Below are 27,282 nucleotides of genomic sequence, written 5' to 3' on the forward strand. Positions count from 1 at the left end.
CAGTGTTAATATCCATTTTTTGAAGGAAAGAAACAGGTTATTTTTTTAATGCATGTCAAATGTTCTCTATATTGACATGGTATACCTGGCAAATGTTTTCGCAAACTTCTTTGGCTCTTGAGAAACTAGACTGCTTGGTACATCAGTGGCATGCTGTGCTATATCCACCCACGCAGCCTGACGTGCAGTGTTCCTTGTGCGCTGTAGATGAGTTGGGTTACAGAATATTCCAGCACCTAACACTGTCCATGATGCTTCAAGACACTTTATACTCAACATATTTTCGAATCTCTCCCCATGCACAATGCAGTGCTCAGTTTGAGCCGGGGCTTTCCAGTGCTCAGCACCGGCACTAAATTGTCAACACCGGAGCTTGTGATAGTCTGCCACAAGGAGGCACTGTCAGGTTAATTTAGGGATGACCAAAACAAAACGTATTCATTAATTCTATGTGCACTAAAAATTACTAATACCTGCCGTCCAAATAGATTTGGGGGCATGGAATAGTCTGAATTATTTCGCGTTTTTCTAAAGCAGTTGCACCACCTCAGATGGTGGCCTCTAAGCGCTAAGGCCCAGTGCGAGCAGCAGGAGACAAAGCATAGAATTGGGCTAGGCCCGAACATTTTCCTGTCTAGAAGTCTCACGGGAGAGTTATCACTGGTGGCAAAGCCTTGGATGTGAGAATAATAGACCAGCAATGAGAAAGAGAAAACAGATTAAACAGGCAACGTCCCTGACAGGGGGTTCGTGTTTACACACTCATTGATTTCAATGAAAAGTCCAGTGGACTTGTCATAGGCTACAAACAGCTGACGAATTTGCAGATTACATCTCTACAAACTGCAAGGACTCCGGAGCAATTAAAGCGGGCGGCCTTACGTGCAGGCCGAGCACGCCGACCAAGTATTTGCCAAGTCATTCCTACCGCGGCAGCCCTCGGAGCAGGCCTGAAATAACTCTACATATTGGCCTTCCCGCCGCGGAGATTTAGTGTTTCCATTAACAGATCTAATTTTACTGAGAAATGTTGACCTTGCTGCGCAAACAGAGAAGGAAGCTCATTGTCTGGGGTTTGCTCGGAGCCGCAGAGAGGTTATCCTGTGCTGATGTCTGCGCAGCACTTCCTCTGTCTGCAGGATGCCACCGCGCGCGCTCTCAAAACAAAAGTGCTGCACGCTGACGTACGCCGGCGTCACGCCCTCTCGGCCCGTCTGAACGTCAAATCTATTGACGTCTGACGTCACATCTATTGACGTCCAGTGTCGCGGCAGCAAGGGGGCAAACTGTCGCTTCGGCGCGAGGCCCTGTTCCCGCGCTCGGAGTCTCGCGGCCCAGCTGTGCGAGAGTCTTTGCAGATGTTCTCAACGGTGTGTGCACGCGTGTTTGTTTGGGTGTGCTTAGAAAAACATCTGTTTCTGCCTTCGAGACCTTTTATTTATTTATTTGTATTTAATGCATTTTTATAAAGCACGGACTTTACCCGAGGGCGTCAGACCACTGTACAATAGAATCAGTTAAGTTACACGAGAAAACTGTTACAGGAATGGAGCAAACAAAGGTAGCAGGCCATAGAGTCAAAACAGCGCAGGCAAAAGTAATGTAAATGTCCTTCTTTCTTATACAGTGCTTAGTCGTCACGGCTGTTTCTTATTGCTCCTGGTTTTGGCAGATAAGGGAATTAAGCAGTTTTCCCAGAATCACACAATTTGGTGAAATCCGGATTAGAGAACCAAGTACCCTGTTCCCACATCTTGTAATTTAGCTGCTGGAGCACGCAAAAATGGAAACATTGTATGAAAAATGTTAAGGGCCAATTAAAATGTCTTTCCTTTTTAAATCTGTAGGCACAGGAATGTTCGAAAAGTTGTCATGTCCGATTTTGAGTAATTTATTGCAAGTGGATGATGGGGGCATAGGTATACAGGGGGTGAATGTGTAGACATGATGTCAAAAGTAGGGGCCCTGAGAATAAGGGGAGGTGAGGAAAGGTAGAGATGGGAGCTTGCAAGACGGAAGGAGCAACAGGAAGTTAGTGAGCAGGATTGGGAAAGGAGCACGAAAAGTGGGGACGAGAAGGCCAAAACAAGAAGGATGGAGGCAAGAGGAAATAGCCTTTAATTGGCTTATGTGTTTGGAACATCTCTACTAGTCAGAAACTGTGGTAGTAGGAAATTGGGGGAGTAGTTAGAAGCACTTTGAGTAACGTGCATTCTATTCCATAAGAATTCAACTCTGTTGGCTCCAACTATTTTGAGAGTTTCATTATTAATTTCTTTACCAATACTTTTCATATTCTATTTTGTAGATTTTAGACAATATTCCGACATTTTGCACTCTGAGCTATGATAAACCAACCAGCTTTATCAAGAAATGTACATTTGCTTGTTATTGATGAGTTAGAACCTGCTTCAGCTTTCATGTCCCCCACAGATTATGACATCTAATGCAAATGTATTTGTATAGGGCTACGCAATGCTCAACGTGGATGCTTATGCCAACTCCTCCAATTTCAGGGATTCATACAAACTAGACGATGGAACTGATGAAATGCCTGTATTTCAGAGGATGTCAAACTAAGGTCCAGGAGAATTCCAGGCTATCAACACAAGGTAAACATCCTTAAAATTAATATAACTAGAAATTAGTTACACAGCAAGTGATTATCCTGATAATATTCTGCCCTGCTGGACATAAAACCCTGCTTTAGTTGATGCTATGGGCAGAGCCGGAGTCAACGAAATGAAATAGAAGTCAAAGGAGCTTGAAGCAGAGGCTCTGTATTGTGATGTCCTAGGATCTAAGAGGAACAGGTGAGGAATGTCGAATGAAAATCAACAAAAAAAACACGGTTCCTTGTTGCTCTCCCAGGTCCCAGTCACGAGATTTGGAATGATGTTATCCTGATGAAAAACACGATTGACAGAATCTGCACATAGTTATCAATGATTTTTGTGGTAACACTAAATTAGTTTGTCAAGGATTTCAGGATTGACCGGGTACAGGAAGCAGTAGCAAACAAAGCATGCATCATGGACAATGAGCTCAGCATGGCCATCACGATGTCCTCATGTGCACACGCAATTTGCACATTTTTCAGGAAGTGGATTATAGCAATATAGCAAAATACAAAAGGCACATACATTTGTTACAAGACTGGTAGCCTGCTTCCACAAAGCCAACAAACAGTCACCAGCAGGGATTGGGAAAATTGGAACGACCAAAACCAAGCGAGAAACGTGTAAAGGTCACCCCCTGCCTCTGTTATCACAACCCAATTCACACGTAGACTGAGGCAGCACACAAAGATATCAGTGATCAGCCATACAACACACAGTGCATCAGCAAAGCCAAATAATCCTTAATTAAAAACTTGTGGAATCATCAGTTTATTCCAAAATTGTATACTCAACATTCGCAACAGCGTATCCCTGGGCTCGCACCTCCACACAGTTCCCTTCAATTTCAAAATATGGTGCACTACAACCAAAGTGCCAGCCCTCGCTTGACACTCTGTTAAACAAAAAAAATAAGATTAAACCACTAGAAGGTGAACCCAAATAAAAGTCCACAATTCTTTGCTTCTTTTTCATAAAAACAGTCAAAGATTACAGCCAACGCGTTTCGTTCAGACCATGCTGAACTTCATCAGGGCTTACTATCATTTATGTTCCTTTGTATATGTCTTCAAAAAAGATTCCTTTTAATTGATTGACATTTCAGTGTATTGCTGTACAATGATCATTTATGTAGGCTGGGGTCAGAATATTCCCCAACCAAGACACATGAATCTGTGTATAATCGCAGCTCTGGTCGATAACCTCTCAGTCAGTAACCAGCAAAATGCGTTGGCTGTAATCCTTGGGTGTTTTTATGAAAAAGAAACCAAGAATTTGGGAATAAAGGAAAAAAATCATCTGCACAAAGGATTGTGGAGTTTTCTTTGGGTGCACCTTCTGGTGGTCTATTCTCTAGTTTATACCAAAATATGGAATAGAGGAGTCCTTGTATTTCAGACAATATCTTGCGATAACATATAAGTACATGGTTATGAATTCAGGTTGGCGGAGCACAAATTTGTAAATGCTTGCAATAAGCAGGCGATACATGTTTCACCCTTTTTCACAGACCAGTTGGCCAGCTTTCAGGAATCAATGCAAGACTCACCTTCTCTCCTAACACTCGACCATCTACACAGAGTCTGGAAGATAAGCTGGTTGCCCCAGCAAGGATTCACTGCTTTATGAATCTCAATAACATAGAATAACAAGATAGATTGCATCATTTTACAGTGATGACACATGCACTGTTCGTTCTCATCACTCTCTTGCCTGGGCACGTGTCAAATGTGCAGAGAGAACAGCTGGAGGTTGTATGTTGCTCACTGAGTGAAGGACCAATGATGAAGCTTGTTCTCAACCCTCGGCGCGAGCGCTCCAGCCCGGAACCAAGGCTGAGATCCGGCTCCGAGAAACCGAGACCAACTAGACAGCACAATACCTTCTGGCAGGGCCTAACAAAGGACCCTGCATCCCCTGAGTGAAAGGGGGCTCCATCCTGTATGGGACCCAATTCAGCCCAAGGCCGAGTATGATGGGGACATCATTTTGCATTTTGCTACTGCCTACTAGCAATCCTAGCACAAGGCTAGAACTTTGGCCCCTGACTCCACCTCTCCATCTTCTGAAACAGGTGTCAATGTGACCCCAAAAGCCAGACTAGATGGCAATATCCTTGTATAAGCCTTGTTGAGACAATAAAGGAGGTCACAAACATAGTACAGTGTCGTACTTCTCGTCTATAGCAATACAGCGCTTAAACTATTATTCTACTAGGCAGGCTTTAAGTGGACCGGATCCTGCCGGTGCTCAGCATTGGCAGTTCTAAACAGCAGGTGCTGATTCGTGTTTCTATCGGACTCTCCATTTTTGCCCTCACCCTCACGGTGAGAGAACACATCTTAACTCTGCAGCCGGCCACCCTTCACTGCCTTTTACTTAACGTCAACGAGACTCGTTATACTTCTTTCAGAGCGTCATAATTTCAGAACTGAAGCATTTTCAATATTATATACAAGGAAGCTGTGGTTAATGCTTACTTATCTTATGCAACTAACAACCATTGACAAAGCCAACAGCCCCGACTTGTTGTAGGTATAATGTTACTTGTATTATATATATGGATGCAATGACAGAAGCAACAAAATGCCAGTCTGGGCGCACACTATGCTAAGCACGAATTTTAAGCATGCACGTGTTTAAGCCACGCCCTTAATTACATCGGTACGCCCCTTTGAGAGACACCCCAGTTTTTTCATCCCACTTAAAGCCCTGCTACAAGAGGAAAGCAGCGCCTCCACTCAATTTATAATAAAACCATGTATTGCACACACACATCTCTGTCACCCCATCGGATTTATATGAAAGGGCCATCACACGTATCCAAGAATATTTACAGCATATCACAACTGCAACGTGTTTACCAAACCACCATGTGGCGCAAACTCTTAGCAAAACGTCAACTTCCTAGTTTTTGACCATCTCTCTTGCATTCCTGCGAGCAGAGATCATTTCATATTCCTAAAATCGTGACTAATTTAGCTGTATTTGTAGGCAGAACCGGGAACAAGGGATCCGCTGCAGATCACCCAAGGTGTCCGCGGGCGTGCCATCTAGCGCACCGTTCAGCTTTGAGCACATCACCACAAATATGGGAATTAAGACGCCAACAGACTCAAGATGTGTGTTGTCCCTAAGGAAATAGAAGCGTTACCTAACACAACTTTATAACATGCCACTTTTTTTTCTCCAAACGTGAAAGCTTAAAGGACAGAAGCACCTGTACCTGACAAAGTTTCACTCCACGGAAGAATCAAACGATGAGTAAGTGGCATGGGGGTGAGGGTGGCAGCACCTACCTTGGCGAGCATGGCGTTGCGGGTGGCGGCGGCCAGGTCCCTCAGGCTGGCGGCGGTGCTGGCGGCCCTGGGGTGCAGGGCCGGCGAGCCCCCTCCCCCCGGGCTCCGGCTCGGGCTCTCCGAGGGGCTCCCGCCGCCCCCCGCCCTGGGCCGTTGCCGGATGCCGTCCAGGAGCCGCACCAGCAGGATGTTGGCCGGCAGGTCGTCCACCCCGCAGGCCACCAGGACCCGGCACTCCGGGCAGCGCAGCTCCCGGCGGGAGGTGACGATGTTCTGCAGGCAGCGGCGGCAGAAGGTGTGCTGGCAGGGCAGCACCCGGGCCGAGGTGTCGAGCCGCTCCAGGCACACGGAGCACTCCAGCAGGTCCAGCAGCGACGACTCGTCCATCTCTCCGCCGCCGCCGCCTCTCCTGGCGCCTCCACCGCCTCGGCGCTCCCGTCTCCTCTCCTCCTCCTCCCGGGCGGCCCTCTGCGGTCCCTTGGAAGTGCACAGCCAAGAGGCCCCGAGGAGCATTTAGACCAGCAGCCCAGACCAGGCAGGGGGACAGGTGGGCACTGCCAGTGCCATGCCAGGCACCGCCGGCGCGGCGGGAGGCAACTCGGAGCAGAGACTCACCCAGAGAAAAAGCAAAGCAAACAACTGTGCCCGCGACTCTCCTCTGACAGAAAGTCTTAGTTGTGTTAAAAATGTGGCCCCATCCGTGCAAACAGCACCGAACTCCCGCTGTGGCGCGTAACAAATCCTGGCTCCTTCAGCTGGTCAGGTAGATGTCACCGATACTTCCAGGTACGGATCCTTCCCCCGGTGCCCTCACTGCGCTTCTGCCGTCTTGAACCAGTGAGAAGGCTCATGTGTTTCTGTCTGCGCGTTGCCCGGTGTTGACGAATTGTACAAATTCTTCAGTTCAATAAACATGATCTGGTGCCGGGACCTGCTGGGGGGGGGCTCTGTGGAAACAACGCGAGCCCAGGGCGGTGCGCCCCCGGTGTGGGGGTCCCAGCAGAGGCGTGTGGCAGGACATGTGTCATGGCAGAGAAATGCCCATCTCAGGAGTGTCGCTGCCCCTCCTAGCAGGAGTCATGCTCCATGTGGGCAGCTCCTGGGGGGCTGTCAGCAGCGGGGGCCACGGCGGCCGACGGCCCCTCCGGCAGGCAGGGCTGTGGCAGGCTGCGGGGCTGGTGCTGTGGTGCTCACTGGTGCAGCCCGGCGCCTTCAGCAGGCAGGGCAGTGACAGGTGATTCCGTGACAGGCACAGTACAGCCCGATACCGTCAGGAGGCGGGGCAGCGAGAGCCCGGGTACCCCCAGCAGCTCTTCTATTGTCACTGCCAATCACGGCAGCCACCTAGCACCTTCTGCAGGCGACAGGCACAACAGCTCGGAGCCCCCAGCAGTTTAGGTGGTGACAGCCACAATAGCAGTCTGTCACCCAGCAGCGTATGGACTGTCACAGCTGCTGCTAACTCCAGCAGGCAGTTCACTGGCCACAGAGCTGCCAGGCACCTCCGACAGGCAGAGCAGCGACAGTCACAAAACAGGCGTGGTACTAGTAGCACCAGCCTGGTGCACCATCATGCAGGCAGCGCGATCACAGTCCCAGAAACAGCAAAGGGCACCTCCGCAGGACGAATCGTGAGAGAGAGGCGCAGCCTCGCAGATCCTGGGCAGGCAGAGCAGTCAGGCAGGCAGAGCAGGCAGGCAAGCAGGCAGAGCAGGCAGGCAGGCAGTCCATCCCCTGGCAGTTGTCCTCAGGCAGGAGTCATCCTTTGTGGTAGCTTTTCCCACACGTAAAATGAGCCACGCCGCGTCCAGTCCCAGCAGCGGGTAAATGACAGCTGCGGCCCCGGGCCCCTCCCCTCTTTCAGCGGTGTCACCCCTCCTGGGGGCCGGGCATGCCCTCGGCACCGGAGGAGGAGGCAGGGTATTCCCAGAGCCCGGGCGGAGGAGGCTGCATCCCGCGCAGAGCCCCTCTTCCAGTCTTAGGGCACAGGGGGCTGCGGGGGGCGCCGGGACAGTCAGGGGTCGGGGCAGCCCCGGGTGCCCCCTTCTCACTGCAGAGCTCACGGGTGCGGGAGACGGGAAGGCGAGCCCGGCTGCTGGCAGGGCGCTGGAGCAGGAAAGCCGCAACCCGAGGCGAGCACCGGTGACCTGCCGCTCACCCCGGCTGCTGCTGCCGCCTGCAGGCCGAGCCCTCTGCCAGCTCCCGGCTCCTGATCTCTGCCCCCCTCTCTGATGGGACACGGCTCTCCTGGGGCACACTGAGCCCTGCCAGCCACAGGCGGGGACTGGCACTGCCATAGTACACCGGTAAACCACCAGGACTATCATCACCAACCCGGGCGAGCAGCCTGGGGGTGCCTGGAGCAAGGAGCTGGGCATGCACACGTGCTTAATTGGTAAATAAATAAGTGCCAGGGCCCAAGGTGTTGCTCCAGGAGCCACTGTCCCTTACACTACCAACTGGACCTGCCGCCGCTGCCATATGCCAGTATAAGTGCACCCTACGAACTAAGCATGACACTACCTTAAATATCAAAGCATGGTCAGTTATAGGCCCCCAAAAGCTGTAAGAATGGCCTGACACATAGAATTGTTATTTTAAAAACTGTGTTAATTCTTAAACTGATGTGCAGCGCTCAAAAATAGGCAGGCAGCGCCACCATATGGTCGACTGTCGTAAGAACGTGCTGGTGGTAACAAGTGGCTGTCCAGACAAACACCGGCCCAAAATAAGCACTATGCGGAATGGGGGCAAACTGGAAGGGGTGATATGAATCTAGGGGCGAAAAAAGACAATAGGTTCAAGATGGATGAAAATAGGATCTCAGAAAAAAGGGCCAACAGAAAAGGCAGAAGGGCTCTTGGGAGGGTAGGGTTACAAGAGGTGAGGAGAGGATGATAAGATTCCAGTGGAGAAAATGGCAGGACACCGTGGATGTAAATTGGTGATAGCCACGAGTGGGAACTTGTACCAGGCTCTACATTGCTCTTTGAAACGCAGTGCTTAATTTGAGCTGGTGGTTTCCGCTGCTCGGCACCAGCACTTAATTGTCAACACCGGATCTTAGGACAGCTGCCACATGGTGGTGATGTTTGTGTAATATAAAGATGAGCACAATAACACTTGTTTAGTAACCAATTAGACATTAAAACAACAAATATCTTCCTCCCAAGCCATTCTTGTAGCTTTGGGGGGCCTCAAACAGTATGCATTGTCATATTGAAGTAGTGTGAGAGCTAGTAGTTGTGTCTGCACTGTCAGTGGCAGCGCTGGCTGTGGCAATGGGTGGTGCAAGCTGGGGTAGCCTCTTGACGAGTGCCCGGCACTACTTTTTTTTTTCTTTTCACAAGTTAAGCACTGACTGGTGCCCCTATCACAGGCCTAGCCTTTCAACCCCCTGCCCTCCATCATTGCTGGTTCTGCGAGAGATGTTTCAGGATCAGTCCCCCATTTTATAATGTTCAGAGAACTGAGTATGCTATACTAAGATTAGAGGAACCAGGTTTGGAAACCCAGATACCGGGACATTTCACAAACATAGAAGTAGGACTACAATTTCAGATTGACCGAGAGGCACAGAAAGACTTAAATATAGAACTCCCCAAAGTAGAAAACAAAGACAATGGAATTCTAATGGGAATACATTCATTTCAACTTCTCCTTTAGAGTTTCATCTGTGTTAATTAAACTAACTCCTGGAAAGGCTTGTAACTAATCTTGCATTGGAACACTTAAAAGTTATTCCCTCTGTGTTCAGTCGACACTCTCTAAAAATCAAGACAGAGGCTGAATTTAGTGAAATGTACTAGGACAGCTGATGAAAAAAATGGGACTGTCTCGGCAAATCTGGGACACCTGGTCACCCTATAATATTTTACTAGAAAAACTATTGCGTGCTCTGTGGAATGCATTCCGCAGCAAGTGTTCATATGTCTGATAAGATGTGAAAGCTATGTTTGCTAATGTGTTTTAAGGATTAGGAATGAGGCCATTAGGATCTGACTGGCTCAGCAGCTACTGCGGGCAAGCGCCCAGAGGAACAGATGTCTGCATTTGCACAACTTTCTTTGGGCCTACTGACCGACCACCCAGCTGCCAAGAAAGCTACCCAAATCCACGCTGAGAAACATTAAGTAACCAACTGGAGAACAAACAAGAGGAGAGGATGTGGTCTAATGGCTAGGACGGTCAACCTCTAATCTGGGAAACCGGGTTCGAGTCTCGGCAATGACGCTCAACATCCTGTGATTCTGGGCAAATCGCTTAATCTCCCTGTGCCTAACAAAAAAATAATGAATGTGACCTTGTGTAACGCAACTGGTGCTAATGTAAAGCGCTCTGATACCTGATACCTTCAAGTCAAGTTCGTGCTATATAAAACTCAGAAGAAAAAAACCAAAGACAATTGATTTCTGCAAATATAGAAGTCTTTCAGTAAAGTAATGACTAATATAGTGTTACAGTACTATTGTAGCATCACAGTCATACTTCTGGATTTAGAACTTCCAAGCAAAAAATTAGGAATTACATACAGAAACATTGTTACTGCATGTTAATGCCACATTTATTTGCATGTTATAACCACTAGCTTGGTGTGCCATGTCACATATTTCCATGCTAAGAGGGGGAATTACATCAATCCTATCAATCTGTGATAACGGTACAAAGGTGACCTAATGCCATTGCTGTATATTCCAATCATTACTTCACAATACAAAATATGGACCTCTGGTTCAGAGACTTATAATAATAATAACATATTGATATGCCTCTAGGAGCAACATACGACACATACACATCTGTCAGGCAAGGGAATCACATGATAATAACTGGTTCAGAAACTCACACTAATTATAAAAGATTGACATGCCTCTCACATAAGGATATCTGGTATCTAGATGTGAAATCCATTGAATCCATGAAGCATACAGCACCAGGTAAGCAAGGGTTCATCATTCTGTGTGAATCTGAATGCATGGTAATTCCATAAGTTTGGCTTTTCCTTGCATGAGTGTTGTACTACTAGTATGTTTACGGTGAGCGTACAACAGTACTTTAACTTCTCTCAGTCCCTCTTTAGTGTGTTAGCAACCTGTATTGTACCTGTTCTGCATGCGTAAGGGAATCATGGAATGTCCCTCTTGCTTTTGTCAACTGCCCTTTACATATTCTTTTTGTTAGAAGAAGTTGCACTGTTGCTCTCGGTATTGCACCTCTATTGTGCTGTGAAGCTCGATAATAAACATTTCACTACACAAAAGACAGGGCATTTGCTTTACCAATGCTTATTTAAATGCATGATATGAATGAACGAGTGAAAACTCACAAAATATGTGAGCAGTTTAATTTTGGTTTTATGTATGAAACAAGCAGGTTTCGAAATGGACTAGATACTTTTAAAAATGTTAAACATTTATGACAAGTGGCTCCATGTCATGCATAACACTTAGGTCAATTACAGCATTTTAGCCAACAGCACTTTACATGCTGGGATTTTGAGCCAATAATGACAGCATTAACCCCTTGCGTGCGTTGGACAGCTCCTGTCCGGCCGTCTGACGTCACAGTGGGCGTGTGCGGAGGATGACTGGGGGCTGTCCGAACTCCGCCCACTCAATAAAACGCCTGCACTGCGCGAAAATTCACGCAGTGCGGAAAGGGTTGAAAGCAGTACCTCAACCCCTATGATTTGCTTATGGCTGGGTCCAAGCTGACGTGGCATGATGCGCAAAATAATGATGGACTGTGATGCGGTTCAAGTGATTAGCAGTGGCTGAGATTAATCCAAGCATTCCATTTTACATTTTGTATACATCAGTACAACACCTTAAGTGGGACAGATATGCCCAGCCGTGAGTCAGGTGCACATACCTGGCTGATGAGCCCTAATAAGGGTGAAACTGGTCATGGATTGCCTGTGTTCCAATTCAGGGTTGACCTGGCCTGGAAGTTCGGGTTTACTGTTTCTGTTGGAGCAGGGTCAAGACTGATTTGCATATGGCTGGATCTAAACTGAGGTGGCATGGTGTGCAAAATAACGATGGACTGGGATGCAGCCCGAGTTATTACCAGAGGCTGAAATTAATTCAAGCATTCAATCATCACTTTTTTGTATACTTTAGTGTATCACACTAAATGGGAAGGGTATATCCAGACATGGATCCTGTGCACACCGTGCCACTGGAACCAAGCTATACCTGACTGATGAGCATTAATAAGGGGGACACCAGGCTTGGGTTGCTTGTGTTCCGGTTCACGGAGGACTTGTCGGCCCAGTTCGGGCTGGACTGTTTCTATTGGAGCAGAGTCAATACTGATTTCCATATGATTGGGTCCAGACTAAGATGGCAAGGTGTGCAAAATAATGCTTGACTCAGATGCAGCCCAAGTAATTACCAGTGGCTGATATTAATTCAAGCAATTCATCCATCACTTTTTTGTATACTTCAAACTATCATATGCACCTCACCAGTTCTCAGTTTTCCAAGCTGAGGATGAGTCCTTTTATCTTCCCATCTTTGACAAATTCAAGGCTTTTTGAAGCCTTACTAATTCCCACCCATATTTAGGAAGTTGCAGATGTTCAAGAGATGTCCAAAGGAGACCCCCTTGCTCAAAAGCAAAGTGGAACAAAATAAAAATAGAATAACAACATAGCATAATGTGGGCCAAAGTGAGCATTGCCTCTACAGCTCTACTACAAATTACATTGGTTTGAGAAAGCATGGGGGATAGTGTGCAGTAAATCATGCTATGAACACATCTTTGGAAAGCCACTTGTTCCACGTTGGCCCCAGCTGCAACACTGGGAACTCCAGAAGAAGCCATGCCGCCAGAATATATCTCCAGAATGGTGGACACTACCTAGTGGGCAGTAGAGACACGAAAGTAATCATTTCAGGACTCATAGCTGTACAGATTTAGGATCCTGATGTGTATGGATTGGGGCACAAAGAAGCTGCTGCTTTTGCACAGTGCTATAATGCAGTGCTTAATTTGAGGTGGTGGTTTACGGTGCTAGGCACCAGCACATAATTGTCAACACCGGCACTTATGACAATTTGTGATATGGTGGTGCTGTATTTCTAATTTAAAACTTGGAGCGGTAATTGCAAACACAACAGTGATGGACAGAATGTGGATCAATGTCACACATTCACCCCAGTCAAAAGATCTGGGCCCAAATCCATCGTTTTTCCACTCCACACCACCCTGGGTTAGACAATGGCGATATGCAAATCAGCGCTGACCCTGTGCCCCATGGGAACAGTCCAGTCCGAACTACAAAAGCCATGTCCTTCCCAGAACGGAAACAAGCATCCGAGGACCGGCCCGGTTTCGAGGTAACACCTCTCATCAGCCCGGCTAGCTTGACTCCAGTGGTGTGGAGTGCCTGGGACTCGCGTCTGAGCATCCCCAGTACACTTAGAGCAGTAATTGCAAACACAACAGTGATGGACAGAATGTGGATCAATGTCACACATTCACCCCAGTCAAAAGATCTGGGCCCAAATCCATCGTTTTTCCACTCCACACCACCCTGGGTTAGACAATGGCGATATGCAAATCAGCGCTGACCCTGTGCCCCATGGGAACAGTCCAGTCCGAACTACAAAAGCCATGTCCTTCCCAGAACGGAAACAAGCATCCGAGGACCGGCCCAGTTTCGAGGTAACACCTCTCATCAGCCCGGCTAGCTTGACTCCAGTGGTGTGGAGTGCCTGGGACTCACGTCTGAGCATCCCCAGTACACTTAGAGCGGTAATTGCAAACACAACAGTGATGGACAGAATGTGGATCAATGTCACACATTCACCCCCGTCAAAAGATCTGGGCCCAAATCCATCGTTTTTCCACTCCACACCACCCTGGGTTAGACAATGGCGATATGCAAATCAGCGCTGACCCTGTGCCCCATGGGAACAGTCCAGTCCGAACTACAAAAGCCATGTCCTTCCCAGAACGGAAACAAGCATCCGAGGACCGGCCCGGTTTCGAGGTAACACCTCTCATCAGCCCGGCTAGCTTGACTGTCCTTGACTGTCCATCAACTGTGTTTTTTGCAATTTTCACCCCGAGTGGGCTGGGTATGCTCAGACGTGAGTCCCAGGCTCTCCACACCACTGGAGTCAAGCTATCCAGGCTGATGAAGGCTGATAGCCAGAAACCGGTCCTTGGATGCTTGATTCCGGTCTGGGAAAGACATGGCTTGGTAGTTCGGACTGGACTGTTCCCATGAGGCACAGGGTCAGATCTGATTTGCATATAGCCAGTGTCTAACTCAGGGTGGTGTGGAGTGCAAAAAAAGATGGATTTAGGCCCAGATCCTTGTACTGGGGTGAATGTATGACATTGTTCTACATTCTGTCCATCAACTGTGTTTTTTGCAATTTTCACCCCGAGTGGGCTGGGTATGCTCAGACGTGAGTCCCAGGCTCTCCACACCACTGGAGTCAAGCTATCCAGGCTGATGAAGGCTGATAGCCAGAAACCGGTCCTTGGATGCTTGATTCCGGTCTGGGAAAGACATGGCTTGGTAGTTCGGACTGGACTGTTCCCATGAGGCACAGGGTCAGATCTGATTTGCATATAGCCAGTGTCTAACTCAGGGTGGTGTGAAGTGCAAAAAAAGATGGATTTAGGCCCAGATCCTTGTACTGGGGTGAATGTATGACATTGTTCTACATTCTGTCCATCAACTGTGTTTTTTGCAATTTTCACCCCGAGTGGGCTGGGTATGCTCAGACGTGAGTCCCAGGCTCTCCACACCACTGGAGTCAAGCTATCCAGGCTGATGAAGGCTGATAGCCAGAAACCGGTCCTTGGATGCTTGATTCCGGTCTGGGAAAGACATGGCTTGGTAGTTCGGACTGGACTGTTCCCATGAGGCACAGGGTCAGATCTGATTTGCATATAGCCAGTGTCTAACTCAGGGTGGTGTGAAGTGCAAAAAAAGATGGATTTAGGCCCAGATCATTGTACTGGGGTGAATGTATGACATTGTTCTACATTCTGTCCATCAACTGTGTTTTTTGCAATTTTCACCCCGAGTGGGCTGGGTATGCTCAGACGTGAGTCCCAGGCTCTCCACACCACTGGAGTCAAGCTATCCAGGCTGATGAAGGCTGATAGCCAGAAACCGGTCCTTGGATGCTTGATTCCGGTCTGGGAAAGACATGGCTTGGTAGTTCGGACTGGACTGTTCCCATGAGGCACAGGGTCAGATCTGATTTGCATATAGCCAGTGTCTAACTCAGGGTGGTGTGGAGTGCAAAAAAAGATGGATTTAGGCCCAGATCCTTGTACTGGGGTGAATGTATGACATTGTTCTACATTCTGTCCATCAACTGTGTTTTTTGCAATTTTCACCCCGAGTGGGCTGGGTATGCTCAGACATGAGTCCCAGGCTCTCCACACCACTGGAGTCAAGCTATCCAGGCTGATGAAGGCTGATAGCCAGAAACCGGTCCTTGGATGCTTGATTCCGGTCTGGGAAAGACATGGCTTGGTAGTTCGGACTGGACTGTTCCCATGAGGCACAGGGTCAGATCTGATTTGCATATAGCCAGTGTCTAACTCAGGGTGGTGTGGAGTGCAAAAAAAGATGGATTTAGGCCCAGATCCTTGTACTGGGGTGAATGTATGACATTGTTCTACATTCTGTCCATCAACTGTGTTTTTTGCGTATTTCTAATTTAGAGATGAGCAGATCAACATTTGTTTATGAATTCAATAATATACATTAAAATGGCTAATACCTGCTACCCAAGCCATTTATATAGTTTTGGAGCCTGGAATAGTTTGAATTGTCATACTTATAAGAGTGTAATGGTTAGTAGTTGTGTTGGTGCGGTCATTGGCAGCGCTGGCAGGGGCAATTGGTGGTGCAAGCTGCAGTGGCCTCCTGACAAGGGTCCAGGCACTTATTTATTTTTTACAAATTAAGCACTGCTACTAACCATCTCTCACGCCTGCAGGTGCAACAGTTCAGATTATTCCAGGTCCCCAAACCTAAAGGGGTGGCTGGGGAGACAGGTGTTAGTAATTTTAAATGTATATTGTATTCATAAACAACCGTTGTTCTGCTCATATCGAAATTAGATGAGCAGTGCCACCATGTGGCCAACTGTCCTAAGTTCGGTGTTGACAATAAAGCACAGGAAACAAATTAAGTGCCGGTGCTAAGCCCTGGAAACCACCAGCTCAAATTAGGCACTGCTTTGAATGTCATATTGTAAGTCGCAAATGGATTTGTACTCACCATGCCCACATTGTGATTTCATGAAAGGGATGATCTCCTTCCTTGGGATTGATAAAGATGAATTAAGCCTTCCATTTTGTTCACCACAAGCTTTATAAGTGCATAGATATTTTTCACATCAATCCCTAAATTTTCATCAGATGAACGCGGCAAAGCTGATGTCTCCACAATTAATTATATTTGCAATGTTTTGGCCTTTTTGTTTCCAGAAATAATAAATCACTCTCTCGTGAAAAACATTTTTTTTGCATAAAAAAGTATTGGTATTTTTCCTCAATGGGGTAGTTGAACACTCTCCTAAGTAAATTATGTAGAATTGCGAGGGTCCGCAATGGCTACTCAGGGGGTCCATGGCTGTTTACAAAGTTAAATCACATTAGGAGCTTAATAAATTATATAAAAAAGCAGGATTGAAGATGTTAAAACGCTCTGTAAATGTAAAGAAATTTGAAATTGGAGGCCAAAATTAAGTTGCCACCTTTATCATGATTCAAGCGAGCAGAACAAGTACAGAAAACAGAATCTGTTTGGGTGATTATTGGCCTCAATCGGAGCACTGTTATCCATGGACAGAAAGCTAGCATGAATTAGGGGCCAAAAAGACACAGTAGTGTTATATATTCTAGCATATTGCATCATCTGTTAAAAATAAAACTACATTTTGAAAGCTCCAACTTTTTTTTTTTGTAGAGTTTTAAATAGCGCAAACTTGACCCGAATCAGGTATCAGAGCGCTTTACATAGCACCAGTCGCATTACATGAGAACACATTAATTTTTTTTGTTAGGCACGGTGAGCTTATGTGATTTGCCCAAAATCACAGGATGTTCAGTGCCATTGCTGAGACTCGAACTCAGTTCCCCAGATTCAAGGTCGACCGCCCTAGCCGTTAGGCCAACTCCTCTCCCCAAATTTTCTTTTAAAATTAGAATTTAGATTTTTGCATATTTTTTGTTTGTGAATTAAGTAAAGTATTTTTATATTTGTTTTGATGTTTACTGGTTTCTGTAGTTTCGTTTATTGTTTTCAATGTACTATGATTGATATTGCCTAGGCAGAGTCCTCGACTTCCAGCAGTGAATTAGTTTGGGTCCACAGAGCTCAAAGGGTTAAGAATTGCTGTTGTAGAAGCTTTCATTTATTTTAGATAGGAATGTAAGGGAAAAGAAAATACTTTTTTGTTTGTTACCGATTTCCCAATGTTGAATATTGTTTTTATTACTTGAAAATACAGCTGAGGTTTCTTCCTCAAAGAAATTAGTAGACACTTTTAATAAATGTATTTAGGACATTTCCTTGTTCATCTGTGAACCAAAAATCTCAAAGGCAACATTTATTACAGCTATAAAAAAAGTTTGATATCTGTTCCTAATTGCGGAAAAGTGGATTAGTCTGTTTCCCAGCAAATTAAGCAGCACAATTTAACTGCTTTATGAGGGAGGTTTCTTTTACTTCGCTTGCCAGCTTTAATTTCAAAGGCACTGTTTTGCAATTATTGAAAATCCAATAACTTTCTATGATTAAAAAAAGCTGAAATTCACTGTTTAACTGCAAAATAAGGGGTAACTAATTCCAAATCTGCTAATTGGTCACTTAGCCTGCTTGTACAAGCTCACGTGCGTTTTGCTTATGCTGAAATGAAGGCGCTGGGATAGGGATAGATTTGCCTAGGATGACACCGTGTGGGGAACTAGACAAGCGAACAGGACTGGCACCCATTTCTAATGATATCGTGGTTCAGACTGCAGGGCTTATTATGAACATTAGTAAGTGTCAGGGCCCTACCCAGTAGGCCTCTGCAGCTCGCACTCTCATTACCCCTGCAAGCACTGCTAATGCAACTGCCAACACAACTGCAAACCTTCACACTCCTACAAGTGTGACTGTTCGGACTGTTCCAGGCCACCACCTAAAGACGTAGGAGTGGCCTGGAGTGGGGGACAGGCATTTTTATAAGTGTACATTGCTTGCATTATTAAACACTCTGTTGTGCTCAAGTCAAAATTGGAAAACTAGCGCCACCATGTGGTAGATTGTTATAAGTGTCGGTGATGAGAATTAAGTGACGGTGCCGAGCAACATCAAAATACTGGCTCAGTTTAGACACTGGTAGACAGTAAAGCCTGTAAAGGAAGAACCGTGTGGGTCAGTTACAGTAGTTACCTGCCTCGTCAGAATTATGAGAGCTCTTTGGCTTTTGACCCGAAACCCGGCCTGCTCATTCTTCTCCTGGCAGGAGAGCGCTCTGTAATCGGTACAAAGGCGACATGACTTCCCTCTACAAAACTCCTTCAATAAGGATACAAATTATTGGGCCTATTCACAAAGACATTGTAGAGTATGTAAAGTAGTACTCGTGAAGGGTTCTTTTACGTTCTCTTAAATGCCTTTGTGAATTAGCTCCAAAATATCTAAATAAAATGAAACTATTCAAGAATGATTTTCATACAATTAGTTCAAATGGAAAGGGCTGTGCCCTCTTTGTGATTTTAACAAGTAGGGAGTTGGACGATTCGGTCCTTTTACAAAGGTATGTAAGAGCACACCTCTGTAGGTCTACTTCCGTACTCATAAATGCTTTAGTGAATGGGTCCCAAAATCGCTTTCATGAGTTTTCTCTTAATTCCCTAGGATGCAAACTTACCAGTCGCTAGCACGTTAAAGACCTACTTCTGATTGCGAAAACAAAATATGAATGTACCTGTTTTCCTACAAAGAGAAAACCTCTAAACACTGCAGTCAGAATTTTCACCTACTTTTCTGGCTGAGAAAAATTAAATTAAATTTTGCTAGGGAGAAGTAAACAACGTTCTTTATGGTTACAAAAATATAAATGCATTTTTATAACTGCAAATAAAGTCGGGTTTTGGAAAGTTGCGAAAACATTTTCTTTTCATTTAAAGCAAAACGTGAAAGTAGAGGTAAACAATAACTTTACAAACAACTGTATCTCAATTTTCTGAAATGTCATTATAGTTTTGTTTGGTTCCCACTTTTGTCTCAATTTAGAAGAGTAGTTTATACTGCGCTGGGTACAGAGCCGAAGCACTCTGGCTGCAATGAGATGGTTTTAGAATGACATATATTGATTCCTCCATCACCTTTTGCAGGCATGAATGTCAGAGGTGGGAAATGGGGAGTAACATGGCTGGGTGACAAGAAAAATACATGAAATGAAAAGGAGCAAAATAAGCTGTTTCCTGACATTGGGTTAAACAGAGAATGTTATCTGGATCCTTTTACTTAATTTTATGTCAAGATGGGAGGCTCTTCACTAAACAAAAATAAAAGCAGAGGTAATATATTCATCTTTATCAATGCCACTCTGCCAATCAATGATAAGGGCAGTATATCCCATTGTTCTAAGAGGCTCTTGATTTTATTCCTTGTTTTTATATAATTCAATTGAAAAAGTTCTTGGTAGTCTCTGGTCACATAAATCCCTAGATATCTTATTGGGTCCCTCTTTTCTGCTTGAGACTGAAGATCTGGCGGAAGGAAGTCTAAATTTGAATTTAAAATAAGAACTTCTGTTTTCTTTTCGTTAATTTTGTAGCCCCCTATCTTCTCATATTCCTTAAGCTCTTTCATAAGATGTAATATATTTTCTTTATCAGGAGCCATGTAAAGGATAATGTCGTCGGCAAATAGTTTTAACTTCGACATTCCAACCATTGGAGAAGATATTGCATCATTATTTCTTATTTTTATTACCAGGGGTTCGATAAAAAAGGTGAACAGCAGGGGGGATAGGGGGCAACCTTGCCTAGTGCCTCGATTTATTTTAATCTTTCCTGCTAGCTTGGCATTTATTATCACCTGGGCTGATGCTCCCTCATAAATATTTTGTAACATACTAATAATAGGGGCGGGGAATCCAAAATAACTCAAGGAAAAAAATAACGTTGACCAGTTGACTAAATCAAATGCTTTTTCTGCATCAATCATAAGAATGCATGCAGAAATTGAATTAATATTAAAATAATCTAGTGCCTGTAATAAATATTCTGTGTTGGCAGCCATATAGCGTCCGGCTATGAAACCCGTTTGATCTTGATGTATCACCTCTTGGGCGGCCAACACGAATCTTTGAGCCCAAATTTTCATAAAAACCTTGTAATCAGAATTTAATAGACTAATTGGTCTGTAGGAATTTACGTCCTCCGGGTTCTTGCCTTTCTTAACAAAACTAATAATTGTGGACTCTTTAAACTCAGAGGGAATCCTACCACCTAATCTAATATAATTAAATAAATGTTTCAAGGGATCCTCTTAACTCCTTCAAAAAAACCTTGTAGAATTCGATAGGGAATCCATCAATCCCTGAAGCCTTTGCTCCCGCTGTGGCTTTTATACTGTTCTGAATTTCCAGATGACTTATATCACAGCCTATTTGATTAAATCTGGATTTGGAAATTTTGGGGATATTCAAGTTGTCAAAATATTCTCTGATTAATATTTCCTCTACTTGAATATCAGTAGAGTAAATTCTCTCATAGTGATCAAGGAATATTTTCGCGATTCCCTCACTTCTAGTATCTATTCCGCCTGATGGATCTTGGATTTTTAAAATGATGGAAGACTCTTGTTTTTTCCTGATCGAATTTGCCAGCAGCTTACCCATGAGTTGACTATCTTCATATAGCTTTTGTTGGAAGGCTTTTGAGCTATTTATCTCTTCCAAGACGAAGAAGTCCCTAAGCAATGCTTTAGCTTGTTCCCAGTTGTTTGGTTTTTGATTCAGTTTCAAAGTATACTCATTTTGTGCAGCGCGCTGAAGGGCAGATATTTTTCTTTTGCGATCATTAGCTTTGTTACAAGAAAATGCTATAATCTGTCCCCGGGTTTAGTAATATCCCAATTAAAGTTAATTTGGCCTTTTTTAATGAACTAGATTCCATGATAAGAAGATTTATTTGGAACAAAAAGGCCAATAGAGTCAAACTCGCGGTAATACAACTTCCTGTTAACCAAGGCGGACTTGCTCTTCCCCATTTTTATACATATTACGAGGCAGCTTTTTTCGATATAATGGCAGGATTATTAAAGGCTAGACAGACAAGGGACAACTTTTTTTTAAATAGAATGTTTGAGGAATCAGGTTCTCAAATTTTTATTTTCCTAAAAAATGCAAAGCTTCCAAAGAGAACACGATATAAGACACTCGTGGGGTATTCATCAAGATTACGGCTTCTATTTGAAAAGCATGGCTCAGATGGATCTATTTATTTAAAACTTTCAGAATGCGTTAAAATGGGTCTTAGGATTTCTTCAAGTCATCTGACAGAATGGGAATCGGCCGGATTCTGTGAAATAAGGCATCTTTTCTTTCAAAATTCGATAATTAGTTGGCAAATGGTTAGAGATAGATCACATCCGAGGCGGCTCATGTTTTTTCAATATTTGCAATTGAGTTATTTTATAAGAAAAGTTGTAGGAAGTTTTGATACAATACCCAATGCTTTGTTATCAGCGCTATATGGGGAGAAACATAAGGGTATAGGATTTTGGAATAAAAAGCTACCCCCTTCTGGAACATCTAATATAATAAGTAAACATCTGGAGAAAATAAGTCTCACATTGCAGTGTGTATTATCAGACAAAGATTGGGAGACAATTTGTTATTTAGGAAACAGGGCACTCCGAGCAGCTAATTATAAAAGAATGTCTTTTCTTTGTCGCTGGTTAGCATATTATACCCCGGAAGCCCTACAAAGAATGTTCCCTGAATACGAGAATACATGTTTTAGATGCAAAACCAGGGGACAGGGTGGTTGGCATCATATTTTCTTCTCATGTCCAAAGCTAGAACCCTTCTGGAGGGAGATTTTCGCAGATTTGGAGATGGCAACTGGGAAAATTCTTCTTCCAGAAGTGGAAGTGGCCCTTTTTGGCATCAGTAAGGACAGGAACAGGTTCAATGAATCAGAAGAGGTGTTTATTTTTGTTTCCACTGCCGTGGCACTGTCCCTGATTCTGAAAAATTGGAAATCTACGGCGTGTCCTTGCCATGTTAAGTGGGTTAATAAAATGAGAAGAACATATAATTTTGAGAAAGCCTATGCAGGTAGAGTGGGTGCGACTGCAAGATTTGAAAGGAATTGGAAATATTTTAACCAGCTTGAACTATTAAAAGGAAAGTGATTGTTATATTTTAGCTAACTGTAAGATGGTATGACATCTACATCTGAGGAAATATAAGTATCCATCTGCTTTGCTATATCAGTTCAGTTCAAAAGCTTTATTCGATTTGTAAAACAAACCATACAAGCAGAACACATACATATAAGACATAAATTCTTAAAAACAACATCAGGGACACAACAATATGAAACAGTCTAAAGAACTTGCATGGATAAGAAGGCATCAGGGACACGACAGTTAAAAAGAGATCAAGAGGAAGCCGTTATATACATGGTAAGAGGGGAGATCTTAAAAAACATGGTCTAACCAATATAAGATTTCAACAGTACAAAGCTATAGGTCAAAGAGGCTAAATTCATTTATAATACATGGTAAATGCTTTAGACATACGATACATAGCATAAAATTTAATAAATAAGCTAACTAAACTAAACTAATGTACAGACAGGAAACCAAGGTGAAGGAATCCAGAATGTCATAACTATGGATTTCCTGGCAGCTGTACATTGTTAAAGTATACAGACAGGAGGCCACGGTAAAGACAGAACTCTATCTCAGTTATCAATAGACCATGGCTTTCCTGGCAGCTGTACATTTTAATATATATGTCGCTACGAAAAAGCAGATATTCATGTCTTCTAGGGAACTAAGTAGCCATAAAGCGTTCCTCGTGGAGCGAACCTTATGTTTTAAAAAGACGGGTTTTAAATATGTTACCCTAAGGAAATGATAAAATTTGCAAAACAATAAGAAATGGCAGCAGCTTTGGCGGGAAACATTGTCACAAGGGCATGCTATATCCGATCTAGAGTTCATCATAGGAAATGCAACAAGATGATGAACGATTCCCAATCGTAATCGTGTTAGGACAAACCGGTGGGAATTACGTGTGACACCCGAGAGATAGGGTTGGAGACCGGTGAATAGATTAATGTCCCGGTAGGTCATCACGGTTTGTAACTTTCCTGACACCTTTGCACGACCTTCTTTCTTATGATTTAAAAACCTTTGTTTAATGTCTTTTTTTTGGGATCGAAACTACAGAACTAGGGTCAAGAAAAATGTCAAACTGAAACAGGAGATAAAACCAGTGGTATATGTACTTAAGCCATGGAATACGTGAGGAGTGATCCAGCCTAAGACAATCAAGAATAATCTGGGTAAATTGGGTTTCAGACTTGGTCCAAATTGAGCGCCAGAGCAGCAAGGGGCGCAGTGCAGCTAGATCCGAAATAAAATCAATTCCTACTTCTTCATGAATCAAATCCACGGATGCTGAAGGTGGTACACATAACAGTTTTCTGAGGAACTTATCTCTGCACGCTAGGACCAACACAATGTCCCCAGACTCCCGCTCCATACAATGCTGAAGGCACACATTTTACATTATAGATATTCATCTTGTCTTTGATACTCCTCACCCCAAGTTTGGATGAAAATCTAAAGATACTATTGGTTGATCTCTTCGTTTTTAAGCTGATGTTTTCAAACTCGGAGTGCCATAACCCACTATTGGCAAAGGTGATGCCTAAATAACAAAAGGTTTTTACTTGTACCATCTTGACCTTGTCAATAAAAAAGCTAGATTGAGATTTCTTAGCTTTCGTCCCACAGGACATTACAAAGGTTTTAGATTTATTTACTAGGAGCTTCCTACCTTCAATAAACTTCATAAAACTGTCAATGAGGCGCTGTAGGCCAATCTGTGTGCGGGACAATAGCACAGCGTCATCCGCATATAATAAAATTGGCACCGGTTTACCTCCAATCAAGGGTGCATCAGCTGGGGTCTGGCACAGTATGGAATCAATTTGATTAATAAAAAGGGAAAATAAAAGGGGGGCCAAAACACAACCCTGGCGAATGCCTCTTGAAACCTTAAAAAATGAGGTACATTCGCCAAGAGAACCATAACGCACTTTACATGACAGTCTCTCATATAGCCTTGCCAGGAAATGAACAATTTCTTTCGGGGCTCCTGACTCTAATAGGACCTGCCATAATATGCGGTGGTCAACCAGATCGAACGCGCTACTCAGGTCCGCAAAACATAAAAACAAATTCCCCTCTTTGACTTCCGTGTATTTATTAATTAAAAGATCTAAATTTACACACTGTTCTAGTGTCCCCATACCTTTTCTAAAACCGTATTGAACCTTCGTTAAAATATCCTTATCATTTGCCCAGGTTTCCAGCCTCAGTAACATAATTCGACTCATTACCTTCACAGAGGCATCCAATAAGGAAATGGGGCGATAATTACCTGCCTCTGATTTACTACCTTTTTTAAATATAGGAATTATAACTGATTGGCCCCAAGATGTTGGTGGGCTACCCTCGGTTGCAGCATTAAAGACCCTCACTAGGATGGGTGCCCACAGATTCATTTCAGCTTTGAGAAGGTCTATGGGTACCCCGTCGGGTCCAGGGGCCTTTCCTCCTTTGCTATCTGACAATCCTTCATAGACCTCCTCCAAAGTAATTCCTAATGGTAGGGGCAACCAGACTGAAACCTCTTGGGCAGACATTTCTAATGTCTTCCCTTCCGGGTTGAAAATATTGGAAAAATGTTCAATCCATGCGTTACAGGCTACATAAGATGTAAGTTCTGGGATCCCCTCGGTATTAAGAAAAGGGCTATTTATGGTTTCCCAATAGAGTTTACTATTTTGGGTTTCCGCAGCTTGATTAAGGTTATCCCAGGCTTCTTCTTGTAGGGCCTTTTTCCTGTTAGAGAGAGCCTCCTTATATTCAACACGCAAAGGTTTAATGTAGTTATGATTACGTGGTTTAATGCATAAGGCCTTTTTAAGTTCACGTAAGGACGAGGTACAGGGTTTGTCAAACCATCCCAGCCTAGCTACCCTGGTTTTGGGTTGCTTCTTGGTAAAAATGGCTTCTATGGCAGTATTTATCCTGGTGTAACTAGACACCAAAGTTGTTGTGTTGGTCTCTTCACCTAGACAATAAAAGATCTCATTCTGACATCTACGACCTCCTTAAGTTTTTTCACGGAATCGACTCCGGCCCACTTAATTCTGGGGCCATTTGGTCTCGAGGGGGCTATATCAATAGAACAAAATTCATTATTAAAAGACTTAGAACCCCAGCCCAATAGGGTTAAAAAAATACTATTATGATCACTAAGTGATTCTTCGTTTACCCATAAGTTGGTAAAGTCACTGGTGTTTGAAAGCAAGATATGATCAATATTAGTATTAGCGTGTCTGCCTGTAAAAGTAGGGCAAGGATAGTTAGACTTGTTTCTATTGTAGCTAAGCAGATCTAAATCAAATTTGGCTATCATATTGTTTAAAAGATTACCGTAAGTACAGTGAGGGAAGTGAAAAGAATCCACTTTATCTGTCACCCCGTAATTACCCAGCTCGCTCCTGAAACCACATGGGTTACCTGGTGCTAAAGGGCAAGGCTGAAGGTTAAAATCGCCAGCCCACAGGATGACTGCCATTCTCCGGGAGGATGCCAATACACTATTAAGTTCATTTTCCAGGGGGGATAAGATGTTACCCCTAGAAGCATCAAAGGTGTTATTATAAAAATTAACGAGGATTAAATCTCTATATTTGTTGGCCTCCAACCGTAGCACCTGACTATGGGGTTCAATGAAGGAATAGCTTTTGATGTTGAAATCAATCATCTTGTTGGAGATTAACATCAATAGGCCACCCTTGGCTCTACCCGATGGAGAGTTAGATGCATTGAGGCAGTATGACGAATAGCCCTCTACATAAATTGGTTCTTGACACCACGTTTCTTGAAGGAAAATAATGTCGTGATCGGCCCCTATAAATTCCTCCCAAAAAGGGGTATTCAGTTTACCTGAAATGCCTGCTACATTCCAGGTAACAAAGTTGAGCCCTGCCGGTTTGACTGCTGTAAAAGTAGCCCTGTCTCGTAGTGGGGCGGGCGAGGTGTCAGGAGCAAACTGCTTGTCACCTATGGGCTCTTTAAGTGGCTCATGATGGGCCACTGGAGCGGCTACTTCGGTATCAGGGATCCTGCATAGGGTATGGGGGCCTACTATGGTTCTGATGGAATTTGAATCACAAGGTAGGTCTGGGGCTATATGAGCTTCTTGGAAAGTAACCATAGTGCTACCTATCGTCTCATCTGTCCCCTGGTCCCCCTGGATAGAATCGTCCCTAGGTGGAGTGGCCGAAGGTCAATCAACCATTTCCAGGCAGTCAAACCTATTACTAACGGGAATACCCTTCGACCCCCCTGCGATAGTGTGGTCGCTAATAGGGCGCCACGGCCGCTGACCCCACTCTCTACTTCTATTCTTCTGTGGGTACCAAGAACCTGTAATGTTCCACGTACGTTCGGATGGTTGTGCCCAATTTGGGCCTGTCAAAAATTGGCGCTCAGGTGGTAGCACCCAATTGGGAGCTATCGGGGGCTGACTCTCAGTGGGTTGTACCTAGATTGGTACACTCGGGTACTGACTCTCAGGGGGTTGTACCCAGTTAGGTACTATCGGCTGCTGCAGTTCTGGTGGTTGCACCCAGTTTGGGACCAGCGGGTGTTTGCGCTCAGGTGGCTGTGCCCATTTTGGAACTATCGGGGGCGGGCGCACAGATGGTAGCGCCCAGTTAGGAACTTTTAATTGCTGGCGCTCAGGTGGATATACCCAATTGTGTGCTCCCATGTTCTGTTGGCTGCGTGCATAGGGATAGAAGGAGGAGAGGCGGTGGGCATCAATCCCCCCCTTCTTGGCCAGAGCGGGCCAAGAACAAATATAGTCCACCATATCTGGATCATCGCAGGTCACTATGATACAGTCTCCCTGAATATTTTTGGGTTCATCCCCAATCCATGGCACTCTACGTACTGCCGAAATTCGACTATTTTGGGGAGGTTGAAGAGACCTGTTCATAGTGAGCCATTGTGAGACCTTATTCCAAAGGGACCAAGATGGCTCCTCCTTATTTGTGGGTAG

At 44.6% G+C, this 27,282-nt stretch overlaps 1 long non-coding RNA gene across 1 annotated transcript in view; it reads left to right on the forward strand.

Annotated features, from left to right (window-relative positions):
• Window positions 1–2,515: 2,515 nt before the first annotated feature.
• Window positions 2,516–27,282, forward strand: part of LOC144773223 (uncharacterized) — a 173,276-nt gene continuing 148,509 nt past the window's right edge. The window contains exon 1 of the long non-coding RNA XR_013599931.1: window positions 2,516–2,612. This is a non-coding gene — a long non-coding RNA (uncharacterized LOC144773223). The remainder of the gene's footprint in view (window positions 2,613–27,282) is intronic.

This window comes from Lissotriton helveticus, chromosome 8 (genome assembly GCF_964261635.1).
Source record: "Lissotriton helveticus chromosome 8, aLisHel1.1, whole genome shotgun sequence".
In the NCBI taxonomy this organism is placed as follows: domain Eukaryota; kingdom Metazoa; phylum Chordata; class Amphibia; order Caudata; family Salamandridae; genus Lissotriton; species Lissotriton helveticus.